At 35.1% G+C, this 16,539-nt stretch overlaps 1 long non-coding RNA gene across 2 annotated transcripts in view; it reads left to right on the forward strand.

Annotated features, from left to right (window-relative positions):
• The window catches only part of LOC308613944, a 119,397-nt gene that overhangs the window by 39,983 nt on the left and 62,875 nt on the right, over positions 1–16,539 (forward strand). Inside the window, exon 3 of one of the 2 annotated variants that reach the window (XR_014015357.1) lies at positions 1,681–2,967. The exons of the other annotated variant lie outside the window; for it this stretch is intronic. This is a non-coding gene — a long non-coding RNA (uncharacterized lncRNA). Of the gene's footprint in view, positions 1–1,680; positions 2,968–16,539 lie in introns of those variants that run through there. 2 annotated transcript variants of the gene reach the window in all.

The raw sequence follows: 16,539 nt of genomic DNA on the forward strand, positions 1-16,539 counted from the left end.
CGGAATCCTTAGTTAGGTATAGAAATTCAGTTTTATTTTCCTTGGATTTGAAGCTGAGTTTTATCTTCAGGAAATAACCTGGAAGGCTATTCTTATTCATTTCCTGCTTTGGATATATCAAGTTTCAATCAGGAAAATGAAAAGGGAGGAAAAGAATGAAGTATGAAGTCAAATAAAAGATGGGACTAAAATAACTCTCCTAAAATGAAAACAAAATATGCTAAAACCAGTTAGAATGTGTTGAAAAATTAGGCAAGGAGGAAAATCAAAGCAAGATTTTTATTACTATGTTCTTTAAATATGCAGAGTATTTTTCAGGCTTTGGGTATGAAAACGGGCAGGCATTAGTGCTTTCTAGTTAAAACTCTAAGAATAATATCTTTTTATAACAATGCCTTTTTATGATAATGCTATTCCATAGTATGGTTTTCTTTTTCCCATTTGATATTAAATATGAAGTTTTTTTTTACATCTTTATTGGAGTATAATTGCTTTACAATGTTGTGTTAGTTTCTGCTTTATAACAAAGTGAATCAGCTATATGTACACTTATATCTCCATATCCCCTCCCTCTTGCATCTCCCTCCCACCCTCCCTATCCCACCCCTCTAGGTGGTCGCAAAGCACTGAGCTGATCTCCCTGTGCTATGCAGCTGAAGCTTATTTTTGTATAAAATAGGGAATGTTAAGAAAAAGAATGTTAGAAGCAAATGTTGGACATCTGAACTGAGAAACTGCCTGTTGCGTATCAAACATCGATTTGGGTTCCTCTTTTACAAACAACGCTGTTTATTCGATGCTGAATAAGACAGCAAAGCAAATAGGATATGGGGTTGGTGGGGCCGGGAGAGGGGAGTGAGCATTTCCTGCATATAACAAAAGGGCAGAGTGCTGAAAATATTAAATGGAACTAAGAAAGGATGAAAATACCAGTGCTTTAAAAGCAAAAAGCTAAAAGGCATAAGTAAACAGAACCAAACAAACAGAGTAATGACGATTTGATTGGAATTTACATTCTGTATACTAACTTGCTATTTTCATGAAATTTCAAAATGGGCCATAGTGTCAGAGTCCTGCAATTGTGCCATTAAGGGTATTTGGCTGCTTATGAGAAAACATTCCTTTTCTCAGGAAACCGCTCACAGTTTTTTAAAAATGACATATTCCTTGCGATTTGTCATTCTTTTTTATGACTGAGTAATATTCCATTGCATATATGTATATACCACCGTTTCTTTATCCTGAATGTCTACTCTTATACTGTGAAAGCATATTCTGAATAACATTACTACGTTCTCTCTTAAAATATAAGCCAGTGAAAATGAGCCACCTGTATCAGGAATAATAAGGAAGCTTTTAAAATGCCAATTTCTAGGTCCTGTCCCACTATGTGGTATAGACAGTAGCAAGGGCCTTCATGGAAAATGACAGGGCTAGTGGTTCTCAAATTTTAGCAAACAAACACCAGAATCACCTGGAGGGTTGGGTAAACAGATTGCTAGGCCTCAACCCCAGGAGTTTCTGATTCAGTAAGTTTGGGTTGATGCCTGGGAATCTGCATTTCTAACAAGGTCCCAAGTGACTCTGAGGCTGCTGGTCCAGGGACTGTGCTTTGAGGAGCATTGGGCGAGGCCCTCCCACAAGCTCAGTGACATACACAGTGGCAAACTCTCCCTACAGGTTCATCAAGAGCACCATTCAAACCGATGCTTCAAGAAAACTACAAACCACCACAAGTCACAGATTTAACAACACTGTTTGTGGTCGATTTTAAATCCATAAATGCCATGGGTCTACTGAACTTTTTCTGCCTTTTTATAGTTGAGTGCTATACTTAACCTTAACCTTTTGTCTCTTTTATAAGGGACACATTTCTTTTATTCAAGTACCTGGATTGTAATTAACATCATGTAATTAACATGAAAATCTAATGACAATGAACTTAATGCAAATATCAAGTTTTTATGTAAATCTCCAACTGAACACCTGCTTCTGTGATAGTACTTAGAGAGTCACTTATTTTAAATCTGTCACACTGTGGCAAGGACTGTGTATTACCAAATTTTGCTAGATTATTTGCGTTAACAAACAACTGCAAAATCTCCATCACTTATAATGGTAAAGATTTTTTTTCTTATTCTTGTTATGAGTCACCTGTGGATCCCCTGCAGCTCCACTCTACCTATCTTCTCATTCTGCGACCCAGGTTAAAAGGAGCAGTGCCTATCTGGGCGTGCCACTGTCATTGCAGAGGGAGGGAGAAATGGCTGAAGCATGCTATGGTTCTCAAAGCTTCTGCCTGGACACACTATATGCCACTTCTGCTTACATTCCACTGGGCAAATAGTCCCATGGCCCAGACTGATGTTAGTGTGTCATATGACCATATGTGAGGTGTATAATCCTATAGGTTAGACTTCAAATAATTGGAAAGGAAAGTACAATATTACATACTAGAAACTAAGCTTTTCATTTAGCTCTAAAGAGGCCAGAGAGTATGCCTGGGGCTTTCAGAGATTGAAATAAGACTCTAAAACAAAGAACACATATGTATTATCTGCCTACTTTGTATTAGAGAAAAAGGACAAGGCCAAACGACAGACAAACTGAAGAGGGAAGAGCATTACAAGAGTCCTGGTCAGTCCATCCCTGAAAATAGAAACTATTGGCCAGGCTATTTGGTTTCTCATCTGCAATGCAAAATTAGAAAACATCCCATAACCCTCCAGGGATAGTATAAGGATTCATTAATTTCCAGAGAGGTGGTAATTTCCCCCAAGGTATTTTCAAGGTTCTGTCCCTCAGAAAAAAAAAAAATTGCTCAAAAGTCTAAATTTATTTTTAGTTGTTATTAAAGTCATGACATTATACTTACTTGGAGTTAAGCCTGAAAACTTAATTTCTGACCTTGTTAAAGAGATTTTAAATTGCTTTAAACTTTTTTTTTGTATTTTGATAGATTATGTATCCTCCACTATTAAATAAATAGGACCAAGGGTACTTGGTAAAAAAACTAACCTTGATCTCCTTTCTAAACTTAATAGAACTATCTTACTTACTAGTTAATATATATACTTAATACTTGGGAATATAGTTTTCTACTAACCTATTTTCTACACATACTCAAAACAAATGTTTACTTACTGAAATTTTTTGTTTTCTAAGGAAGAAATTCTAATTGCTCTTTTATGATAGGCATGTAATGTACACTTCCTGGTCCTTTCACTGATGGCTTGTTGTTAAGACAATGTAGAGAATGATGCTATTGAATTTTTTAATCTGCCAATTCTCAAGTACCCAGTTATGACATAAAATTGAGGATGCTATTTGCTTAACAGCTGCCACACTAAACAGGACAACTTGTAATTTCCATGACTACCGGAATCCAACACTAATGGAGGGGTGCCCAGATGAATCTAAGTGACAATTCAGAACAGCTCTCAGGAGTCTGAGACAAGAACCATGACAATTGCCAATATGAAAGGAGTCAGCCAGTAAAGAATTTCTTAGCAGGGTGCAATGCCTGATAAGCAACAGAAAACAGCAATGCAACACGGTTATTATTTTCTGGACCTATATACACATTTTCTTTTTCTCTTAAATTATGTTTTTACCATCTTGTTATTAATAGATGGCACGTAGACCACAAAAGATCTTCCCATGCACCATCTCATTCTCTTCTCAAGGCTTTCTGGTCATATCCACTTTAAAGATAAGAAAATTATATTTCAGAGAATTTATCCAAAGACACACATCTAGTTAATGAAAGAATTGGAACTTCCTTTGAATTCAGGTCCTCCGTTTCATATTCTGCCTTTACACTAAACCTTGGCTTCCTACTACTGAGTTTTAAAAAAAACTTAATCAAATTGCCTTGCAGTCAATTTAGTTCTGTCATCAGAATTTCTGAGAGCATTGAATTGATTATGCTTAATCTCATGTTATTACATAGAAATGATCTGTATGTCTATTACATACTCATTTATCAGAAGTGTTTAAAAATAGTCCATTCTTGCTTCTAGGCAGAGTCTACTTACCATAGCAGGTATGGTAAATTTCCAGGCACAAAAAAGTATTCCTTACATCCATATTTAGGTTGGAGTTTGCCAGAAGGTTCTACCAGATATCTGAACCACATCCCCCACACCTGAGATACCAAATTTGAGTGCAGATGATATGTCTATTATCACCCACTGGTAACACCTGGCAAAGTTGCCTGAATCGGTGAGAAATCAATTAGGATAGGCAAAGAGATGCATTTTAGGAAAGACAAGGTTTGCTAACTTTTTAGTCAATTACTTTCTCTAGATTGCCTTGCTAGATATTATGAAAGATATCATGGGAAATTTGCTATAGAAAACGTACCATCCAGATGAGGAGATAGTACAAATACATCCAAGATAACTAATGATGCATCTTAATGAATTCTTTCATCATATATTCAACAAATATATATCGAACACCAAACTTGCACCAGGTAATATGCTAGAGGTGATGGATTCATAAAGGAACAAAATAGAGGAGACAGCAGTGAAGATATTAAAGCAGAATGGATGACATTCATTCTTGAAGAACAAAATACAAGAATTCAATGTAGACATTAAAGCAATATAGATGCTACACTTCCTAAGAAAGCAAAAAACAAGGAAACTGCAGTGTAGACATTAAAGCAACATAGATGCCACACACCTTGGACAAATGGAGGATTATCCTGGTATTTTCATGGAAGGCCAACTGAGGCCCTGAAGAATGAGTAGAACCAGGAGAGAAAGATTTTAAATCTAAAGATATTTTAGATTAAAAGACTAATATATGTAAAGTCTTAGAAGATGGAAATAAGCAAGACTTATCTGGAAGAGTAATGAGTAATATATTCTATCTATGACAAAGGAAGAAGTGGGAGAAAGGGGTTGAGACGAGTCTATGGAAGGATTCGAATTAATTACAAGTTAATACCTTTAGGTATCTTGTTACAGTGGGGCACCATTAAAGTTACCAAATAGAAGAATGGACTGAACAAAGCAACAGTTTAAGAAGATTAAAGATATGCAAAATGGACTTTAGTATAGGGGTTGGGGAAGAATATCAAGAGTGGGTAAGAGCTGAGGCTAGTGCCTGGGAGGGGGCTTGAGGTAGTCTTTTGGGTTATGGAAACGTGTATCTTGTTTTGTGGTTGGTTAAACAATCATATACATATACAAAGTGTCAACAGACTGAACACTTAATATTTGCTTGAAATAAGTTTTACTTCAGTACAAAGAAATTAATACAAGAACAACAGAGTGCTTCCAGAGAATGAGGGGAATGCAGATTGAGTAGTCTCTTTCCCTTATCTTGCATATCTAATCCATCTATGTAAGTCAAAGTGATTCTACCTTTAAAACATATCTTAAATCCTACCACTTCTCTCCATCCCTACCACTTCCTTCCTAGTTCAAGCCAGTGATATCTCTCAACTGGAATATTCCAGTGCCTTCCTAACTGCCTTTCTGCTTCCACTCCCACCCCACCTCCTTCAGTTTGTTCTTAGTACAGGAGCCAAAGTCAAATCTTGTAGATCAGATTGTGTCACTCCAGCTGAACACCCTCCCCTCCCACAGCCCCCAGGAGCTGCCATTTAACTCAGAGTACAATACAACCTCCTACTTCTGACTTAAACCAAGCTCCGTGTGACCTGGCCTTTGTCTGCCTCCTCCAAATCTCTCCACACTATTCCATCCTGCTTGGCTCTTGATATCCTGCCCTTTCTTTTCCTCAGACATGCCAAACTCATTTTCCAGTAGGACTCTGATGAGCTATTCTCACTCTAGCTGAAATGCTTTCCCCTGATATTTCCTGGGCTCTTTCTTATCACATAAATCTCTGTTTAAATGTCACCTCCTCAGCCACCTTTTACATTTTAGTAAAGGAAACAGACAATATATAACTTAATTAATTAAATTTTAAAACATCAATGTTAGTAAGTGCTATGCAGAGAACTGCGGTATCATGATGTGACAGTGTGACTAGGAAAACCTTCGCTGAATTATTCCTCCTGCCCTCATGATTGTCATAACCCCCACTGTGGTACCACGGAGAAAATATCTGCGAGTCTTACCTATAATACCATGTCTTTCTAGAATGATACTTTTTAAAGCTTCTCTGAAGAAGCTTGCTAGCTCACCCAAATTACCTTGCAAGAAATTCCATTAACCACAGCTTGTACTTGTTCACAGGAGTCTAAGAGATTATACCCCATTTTAAATTGCTGAAGTGATTCTGCTAGACAAACCACAGACTATTACATCAACACAAAGACAGTAAAAAGGCAAACAGACAATTCCTTCCTCCTCTTCTCCATCTGTGGAATGAGGTTAATGAGATGTTGCATTGTACTACAAAAGTCTTTATAAAGAGTTTGGATATAAATAAAAAGAATGGAACTGTTTTGTCTTAAATATGTGTCACATTTATGCATTTTCAATCATCATAGGGTTTATGGATTGTGGAGGAAAGTTCTGTAGGTTTGCAGTGATTCTGACGAATAACCAAAATTTTCTACCACTGGCTAGGTCTGGAAACCTGGGCACCAAAATTCAAGACACTGCCCTTAACACAAATCTCAGAGTCATCTAGATTGTCTGTAATGAGTTGAGATATTTTTAAACAAATCTAAACTCATGTAGAGAAAAGTGAAATCATCTTTGAGAAAAGTATTATCTGGAACTCAAAAGGAAAAGCACATAGGAATAGAAAGTCTCAATACTTATGATTAGTTTTCTGTATTAGGTTGCTTCCTAATGGATAGATATATCCATTCAAAAGAAGAATATTTTAAGAAAGTTTGTCACCACTGCCAAATAGTACCAGTGCTAGTTTCATAAGGTCACACTATATCTGATGAAGAACTTTTTCCTTGATGCTTAATATTATAATAGATTTTAAAATTTAATGTGGATTGTTTCCTGCTATGTGTGTACTGCATGTCCTCTGATTGCATTACAGTTGTACTATTCTAATATTAGGAAAAAATTACGTTTTATTAGGCTTCTTTTTTTCTTCTTGTTTGGTAATGTTACTAGTTTTATAACATTCAACTATGATTCACTTTCTGGCCTTTGTAGTTACTTTAAGGGCTTACTTACATAATAAAGAATAATATTCTTATTATATACTATTGAGGATTTTAATACAAAATAAAGTGATTATTATTAAAAGTGTCAAACTTAAAAAGGGAACTCTTTACAATCCCTCATGTTGCTAGGTATCATCAACTTAGAAAAATCAAAAAGGCAATTGAATACCTGATTTTCATCTAAGGCTCATCTGCAGCAAAACAACAACAACAAAAAAAAACTGGAAGTATTACCTGAAAGATTGAGGCATTTTTTTAATAATGGAAAATTGTATTGTTAAATTTCTCTTTTTTAAAGCGTATTAAAATATTTCACAGAATTCTTTTCGTCAAATGTGTGTCTTCCCTCAGGAAAGAGAACATACCCTTGGGATGAGATCTCAGCATATTCAAAAACGGAAAAAGGCAGCTGTAACAGAACTAATATTTAAATTTTATAAACTATGCAAGAATTAAGTTAATACTCATACTAGAATATTGCTGTGAAGATCAGAATATCAACTGTTAATGTCATTTTACAACTGACTCGAAGGATATATTTTCTCATGTTTTGACTTAAAAAGTATCAATCTAAATCTTTCATTTTTATAATATTTATCATAGCAATGACAAATGATGATTAAATTAAGTTCTACCTGGAACACTGCCATTTGTCCTATTTTCTATTAAACATAATCTGCATCTTATGTAGTTTTTAAATGCCAGGCACTATGCCAAACATGTTACATGTCTCAATTACTACAACACCCCTGTGAAGTAACTATGAGATTGATGAGGGTAAGTAGTCCATCTCTTTTGTTCACTGATAATATGTAGAACTTAGAACTATGTCTGCCACATAGCAGGGGTTCAATAAATATCTGATGAGTTGAATGAATTTTACACAAGGCAAGTGAAAGTGCTATATACATAAATGAAAAGTCATATTCCTGTTTGGTTAGAGTTTTTCTTACCTTTCATCCACATGGCAACACATAACTGACTTCCTAGAAAAAAACAAAAACAAAAAAACTATTTCTCCTAAGTGGAGAAAAAGCAATTACTAATTCTATATAAGTTTTGAGTTTTCCTCTGTGGGTTTACAACAGCCAAGCCTCCAAGCTGCAGATCAGATAACAGAGCTAATGGTAGAGGATAAATGGTACCAATGGCTGGGGGTTGTATGATACTAAAAGTGTACTTTTAGAAGGCTTTGAACATAGGAAATTAATATCTTTGGGAAGACTCTCATTTGCAGGGAACTTGGGCTGGAGGCTGGGGATCTGATGGAGCTCCTGACTCCAGGTGGCAGTGGTAACATAGCAGTCAGACCCCTGAGGAGCTTCTGTTTCTAAACATCTTATTGAACTACAGAGCTTCAGCCTATTGAGATTGGCCCCAAATAATCAGGAAAGATGGTTGAGAGGTACTCCTGAGTAAACTCTAGGTAGCCATGTTAACTTACAGATCACTCAGCCACCTTTATATCTTTCACTACAGTCAAGGTTTTGCTCTATCCACAACCTAGGACAAAAGAGAGGCTATGAAATTCTGTAAAGCCAAAAACTGGAATGGATGTGGTCAAGAGGCCAGAGACAGCCCTGCACAGGCCTAATCTGGGATTCACAGACCAATGGACAACATCATTGAAGAGATCTCTTTTTGCTTATTGGGTTGGGGAGGCCAAGAGAAGATAACACTGGTGATTCCAAAAAAGTGAGGACCCAGAGATCACAACTACCCAGGTTCTCTTTACAGCCCTTTTTCCAAGCCCCACCCCCACCCCGCCCAAAGCATCCACGTCCTTTCTTTAGCACAGCACCACGTATTTCTGAACCATATTAGAAAACCTGAGTTGCTAAATACTGACAGAGTGAATATCAGCAAACTTAAGGAAGACAACTGAGTTAGTGAAATGCTTTAATATTAAAAGCTGCTTCCCTGAAAATGCAATCCCACAACCTAGTGCTAGTTTTTGACTTAAAGTTTCTGTTAATAATCCCCGGTTCTGCATATGCTCCTTAACCTATTCTTAGTAGATCTCCAGCCAGGAATTTGAACATATGGAAAAAAATGAAAGAAATTTCCAGGGTAGTATAGATACAAAGGCTATTGGTTTGAAAACTTTTCCCTAAAGGTAGTATTTAATGTTAATATTAAAATCTTGTATCATTGGGTGACTAAAAGAGAAAGGCAGCAATCCTCAAATGTTAATAATGACTTTTAAAAAATAATTCAAAAAGGTCTTAGATTAAAAAATAAAGTTCTCTAAATTTATTGTTGTAGCTATTTAACATAATTTATTGTAAATGTTTTAACTTCTTGTTAGTTTCTTTAGCTTCTTGATTAGTTAATGCATACACATGTGCGTGCGCACATACACACAAACACACAATTATATCATTAGTATTCCTTCAGGTCACTTAAAATATCCACATGCCTCCTAACTTCTTAATCCCTTTCTAAAGAAAGTGACAAATAGCAATTGCCACTGGCACAAAGCTAAAGGGAAACTGTAAAAATTATTACATGACCTTGGGAATCAATCAATAATCTGAAAACATCAATAATAATCAATAATCTGAAAACAATCAATAATAAAAACATCAATAATCAATCAATAATCTGAAAAGAAATCATTACCTTTTTAGAGCTTTATTGGCTCTGATTCAGATGCTTCTGTCCTGACTTTCCGATTTGAACCTGAGTGTAGGATAAGTAACCACCACTTCCTCATTTGTAAATGGGTTATTCAGGCACCACCCTTTACTTTTCTTATAGGAATTTCCTAAGGAATCACTAGCCTGCAGTTAAAACAAAAATAAAGTTGTAGAAGTTTCAGGGGAAGTTCCATGTAATCATTACGAACATCATTCATCTTGTGAATGTTGCATGAAATAAGAGAAGCAAAACAGGTATTTTTAATAGTAGAGTTCTTTCTGACTTTTGAAAGTGAAAAACCATTTCTACATCCAATAGATGATATAATATTTTATAAGTGGTGAACATCTACAGGTTATTTAAAAAACATGTTTTGAGACTAACAGCTAAAGAAGAGTTACTATTAAATAGGGCTTTCTAATGAAAACAGGTCTTTACACATAAGATATTTAAAGTGCATTTTAGTTTTAGAGCCTAGAACTGCTTCTGGCACATCATAAAGTCTCAGTAAATATCTGTATAATTAAATGCATTTTACTGATGGGGAAAGTGCTATGTACAGTAAGTGAAAATTGGCATTCCTGTTAGACTAAATGCTTACCTTTCATCCCTACCACACAGAAGAGTGGGATGCTCCAGAAAAAAACTATCTTATCTATTGAACTATTGTAATTCCTTTATTTACCCCAAAACATTGGAATAATATAACCTTACAAAAGCAAGCCACTAATTAGTCTCAAAGATGACACAGTATTCTTTTAAACTAAAAGCTTTATTTGAAATTTTTTCAAGTAGATGAGAGTAGAAAGTCTAAATATGGATAAAACTAAAATGCAAGTTTCAAAATCTAGATATCCACTAAGGAAACTGTTAAATGTCTGATAATAAGTAAGGTATTTCCTATTTTTATTGTTTTCTTAAGTAATAAGATAAAAGCCTGAGGCAGGTATTGCATCTAAGATCATACTGATCCCAATGCCAAAGTAACCTTTAAGCTAAAATTTTATATGACATCCTGCTACCTAATTTATTTCAATGGATTTTTCTGATCACTAATATATAAGAATGTGATTTAAATCATTCAATACTTTCTATCTGGTAGGAACATTCTTTACATTTTAGTACTGAATGGATGATTTCTTTTTGCCATCAAGACCAATAGGATCACAGTATAGCAAGGATAATTCAGATATAATTAACTGCTTTCAAATTGGGAAAGCATTTATTTCTCTTCCTCTTGCTATTATTTATCTTTGGCCCCTTCATTATTTATTTGCACCCCTGTTTCTGGAAAAGAAAACAATAGGGAAAGGAGGTAAAATTAAGAGAAATAATTATGACTAATTGTTCAAAAGTGATGAAAGATTAGATGGGAAGACTGAAACCAGTCCTGAAACAAAAACCTCTTAAGGAATCTGGATTTTCATCAAAGATGGTAAAGCTATATGAATGCTCTGACATATCAGCCCTTTGCACAACACTGGCTTTAGCAGTGAGTTTCTCTCTAGAGAGATGACTTGAGCCAGGTTTGAAGATAGGGTAGGTAGTGAAGGAGGGCTGATATTGAAGCTTCTCAAAATGAAAACTACTATTTAAAAATAAATTGTGCAGGTACAGTTTCCCAACATTCAGATTTTCTTGTTCGTTTTCAGATTTATATTACTTGTTTTAAACAGTATATTCGTATTTATTGAAAATGTGTGTAAATATGAACTTAATGTAACACCCAGAGAAGTGTTGTCTATTTGGCTTCAAACCTACTTATGTGTCGACATTTTCTCATTTTATATAGTCATCCCATGGTTGCAGTCAAGAAGCAACTGCTCTGCAGTTCAACTTTCTGGTTAGAGTATGGAGTATGCGAGACTTACTAAAAGGGCATTCATTATCCTGAAAGATGATTGCAAGTATTGAACCTAGGCTTCTATGGCAAATAAGCCCATAAAATTTAATAAAGTGCTGAAGTGCAAGTTATGTGAAGTGGAAAGCTCTCAGAATTGTACTGACTTAAGTGGGTTTCTGATTTGTATATGATCACATGCCACTGATTTTCAAATCATTGGTTATACAGCTAGATAGGCATAAATAATAGATAAGTCTTGGTTTGTTTCAGATATTAAAACTCTAACTCAGAAGTTACTTTCATAGAGTATAAAACACACTGAGATACTGAGATCCTAGTGCTCATATATATTTTATGGTGTGTGTATGAATCTGTATATTTAATTCTGAGAATCTTAATGATTTATGGGCCAGTTAGTACCTCTGGTTAAAATTAAATGATAATGCTAATGAGTTTGATGTCATGGGTAGGAATCTAACAAACTCGAATTCCCATTGAGTTATGTGTAATTTTTTCCAAGATTTACAACTGCATGCTTTAGCTTGGCTGACTATTTCCAAAATGTTTCACTGGTCACAAAGAATGACATAAGAAGGTGTCCAGTTTTCAGCCATATAAATAGAAGTAATCACTGTGTTATTTAGCACGTAAGTATTACATAAATATTAGCTACTATTATTACTACTATACAATAGACTGCTTTAAAGATAACCAGAAGATGAGTTCCTACTGATAGTAACTAATACCAATTATAATAGATGGCTACACTTTTATATCATACAGTTATGATAGATATGGGCAGGTAAACACATATGTTCATTTCTACTAAAAAAAAGACTTAATTTTTCATATCTTTCAGAGATGATCCTCTTGGACAATGTTATCTTTAAGCGACATATTCAATGAATAGTTTTCTTAAGGAGGTATTTACAACAACAAAGAGGAAAGAATAGACTGCTTCTTATTTTCAGATTTCCTAGTAGATGTGCCCAATATCTATCAAGGGGTGATGGTAATCTCAGTACAGACCACACAGTTTTCAATATGCATTTCTGCTGCAGAAGTTATTATGATTGCAGTTATATTTATAATTTCAAATGTTAAAATCTTTGAGAGAATTAAGCTTCAGTTAGTTTAAATTCAATTCGACAATTAATCAAAATGTGTGTCTACTCAGAGAAAGAAGTAAAGACAATACCAGTGCATGAAGATAGCCTAGATAACATAGTTCACATCTTCCTTTCAACTGCAGTGAATGTAGAACAATGAGAGAGGTAGCTTTCAGGTCAATAGATTTGTGCAAATCAAAAGTTAAAAAGGCCTTATGGCTAAACACTGTGAAATATTAGCTTGTAACATTCACCCCAAAAGTGATACTGTCCAAATTTAAATGTGGCAATTGTCATAAGAATCATGGCCTCCATATCTGACCTTGAGTAAAATTACATTTTATTGCAATTCCGTGTAAAATAAAACATAACTTATTGCTTGTTTCAATTACCTTATTTCAATCATTTCTCAGTGTTTATCCAGTTGTACTAATTTCCAAAAAACTACTTTGCCAATTTTACTGAAATTAAGAAATGGTAAGCTATTTTTATAAATCTTATACAAATCCATATTCTGTTCCTTAGTTCTTTAGGAGACTTGTCTTAGATGAGCCTCAGAATGATAAATCCACCATTGAAACAATATTCAGGCAGGAGAAAATGTGCTTACTAAGTTAGCTTTCAAAAGAGAAGAAACTTCTGAGATTTCCATAATAAAAAGTTAAAAAGATACCATTATGCTAAGATGTAAGTGGATACCCCAATAAAGAGGAAAATACTTAATTTTCAGGAGAATTCTTCTTAAATAGTATTTAAACTGCATCATCTAAAATCGGTAGCAAAAGTGCACAAATGCTAATAGTGTGAAAAGCAAATAATATGAACTAAAAACATTTTCTAGGATACTATGTGGGTCATTTTAGGAGGTGGCACTTTATTCACATCATCATAAAATGTCTCCCTATCCGTTGATGGAATTCATTAAAAGACTAATAAATCTCAGCATGAAACATTAGGGAAAAATGGGAGCTATTACTTGGACAACTATGTGGTCTGTAAGTAAATTTACCAGGAATATGGAGCAGCCCATTAACAGTAGTGGAAATGATAGCAAGCTGTCTGTGGAATGGTGAGATTTAATTCGTCAGTACCTGGCTTTAAAGGTAATTACTTAAACATGTGGTTGGATCACATGGTGCTTTAAACTGCATGATTCAGACATTATGTTAGCCAGGGCACCGTAGCCTTCTGTCTGCACACATAAATCTGAGAAATGAAATCTATTCTAGATAATGCCTGATGTAGTGTATACTGTATTTTATTGATTACGGGAATACTTGTGAAAGCAGTTTGTCAATATAGGATACTGTAAAGTGCTACTTAATCGGACCCCAAGTAAGTGGACCCAATTGTACCCTCTAACATGAACATAAAAGCAAAATCCAAAGATAAATTTTACTACAGGCCATGTTTGGATAATTGATCTAACCGAGCTCTTGAACAATGATCCTATTTCTGAGTCCCAGTTTCTTCTGTTGCACATATAAAGACTTCTTTAAGTATATTCTCAGATGCATGGCTGCTTTGCCTTAACACCTACTGGGAATCAATGGGTTGCATCTACTTAATGTCAGGTTGAATGAAAAGCATCTACCACTGGATAAGGCACTGGGACAGCAACTTCTACTAGATAAGTAGTATTAAGGGTATTCATCACTTTGGTATAAGTGAAGTAGAAGTGCTGTATATAGCAAATGGGTTCTAAGTACATATACAGCAGCCAGAGTAAAATGGCCAAATGATGGTCAGGTCCTGCCAGCCCTTTACTCAGAACCCTCCATTTCTATATGCAGCACAGTACCCTCAATTAGATCAGAATCTAGGAAAAAGAAAAAGGACATTAGTGGAAAAGTTGATAAATTCCAATGAAGTCTGTAGTTGAGTTAGTAGTACTGAACCAGTGTCAACTTCTTAGTTTTGAAAAATGCACTATGGTCATATAAGATATTCACATCAGAGGAGGCTAGGTGAAGGTTATACAGGATCGTTATACTATCTTGGCAATTTTTCTATATATTTAGAATTATATAAATATACATATAGAATTATATTGAAAATAAGAATTTTATTTAAACAAAATAAAGTAAGACCTCCATTTGCTTCCTGTGTTACTCCCAATAAAAACCACAAGCTTACAATGGCCCATACATGTTCTGTCATCCAAGTACTTCTCCAATCTCAAGTCTTATTACTCTCTCCCATGTCCACTCCTTTCCAGTCACTGGTCTCCTAGCTATTTCTCCAACACACCAGGCATGATCTCATCCCAGGGCTTTGCAGTTATTTCTCTTCTTGAAACATTCTCCCTCCAGATACCCACAAGGCTGAGTCTCTCACATCCTTCCTATCTTTTCATAAAGACCTCAGTGAGAGCATCCCTAGACTTGTCTATTTTCCCTGCTAGAACGTAAACTCTAAGAAGGCAGAGATTTTTGTGTGTTTTTTGTTTTTTACTTTATCCCTGTACCTAGAACAGTGTTTGATATATAGTGGACACCTGATATTCACTGAATAAATGAAAGCACAAATGAAAGAAGAAAGAAAGAGATAATGAAAGATAGACAAATATACCAAATAGTAGCTGGAGAGTACTAGGTTTGTAAAATACATTTATAATCATTTAATGTCACAGAATCATGTAATTTTTAAATAAGAAGGATTCCTCTTTTCATTGTTCCATCACCCAACATGTTATTTCTGCAACAATTTATACTTCTTGTTATTGTTAATAAAAATGGAAGCAGAGGTTGTAGCTTGATTTCTAGATCTTGGACAGAGTTGCCTGTGAAAATAATTTATTTTTGGACCCTCATACTAATTAATTGATATAAGTTACTTTGCAAACATTTCGATTTCATCCCCACCAGTGTGTTAGAGAAACACATTTTCAACCTTTTTTCCAAACTTCCACTTGTTCTTGTCACACTTACAAGTGCTCCTCTCTTGTCCCCTTCTAACTATATCCACCATTACTCATTGCTTCTGTTTGTAGGCATGTGATGTGACTAGACAGGCAAAGCCTTACTTGGATTTCCAGTTCAGGCAAACATTTCGATGTAGACTGAACAATGAGAATGGTAAATGAGCACTAAGTATATATTTATACCCTACACACACACACACACACACACACACACACTGTGTAGACTTAAGCATTCTGACATATTTAACTTCTGCATTTCCAAGGCTGTTTCTAATACAAAAACTCTAGTTTTAATGTATTTTTGCATCATAAGGACAATTATTGTTTAAATAAAGATAAATGCTCATAAATAAAGATAGATGTTCATAAAATTTACCCAGATCCAATATAAGCAAACATTATGAGTATGTCATAAAGGTGATGATAGGCTACACTGTGTCAAACTAGAGGAGGGAGTACTGTCATTCTCTAATCCCTCTGCCTCCACCCGCAAAAGGATCAACAAATAAATGTCCAAACGCAAATGCTCTAGTATTATATACTAGTGTATTTTGTAAAAAAAAATATGCATTTCTTTTACTTTCCTTTTTAATCATTATCCCCGGGCAGTATCATTTACCATATTGTCTACTTATTTGTGAAAGCTCACAAATTGTGATGCTGACATTCTCATGTGTACTGTTTTTGGAAAGGGGTATTTTGGAAATCCTGGCCCCAAGGCCAGTGGGACATTACAGCTTAAGTCTTTATAATATCACAGTGTCAACTGAGACCTTCAATCACCTATGAAACCCCAGCTTCCCACCTCTAATTTTCCACTCTTCTACTCTATCTCATGTTTTTTTAAACAATTTCTCAGCAATTCCTATGGAAGTACCATTTGTATATGTTCTCCACTCTCAAGGATGTG

The sequence above is a fragment of the Mesoplodon bidens genome (assembly GCF_964165515.1).
Source record: "Mesoplodon bidens genome assembly, chromosome: 3".
Lineage (NCBI taxonomy): Eukaryota > Metazoa > Chordata > Mammalia > Artiodactyla > Ziphiidae > Mesoplodon > Mesoplodon bidens.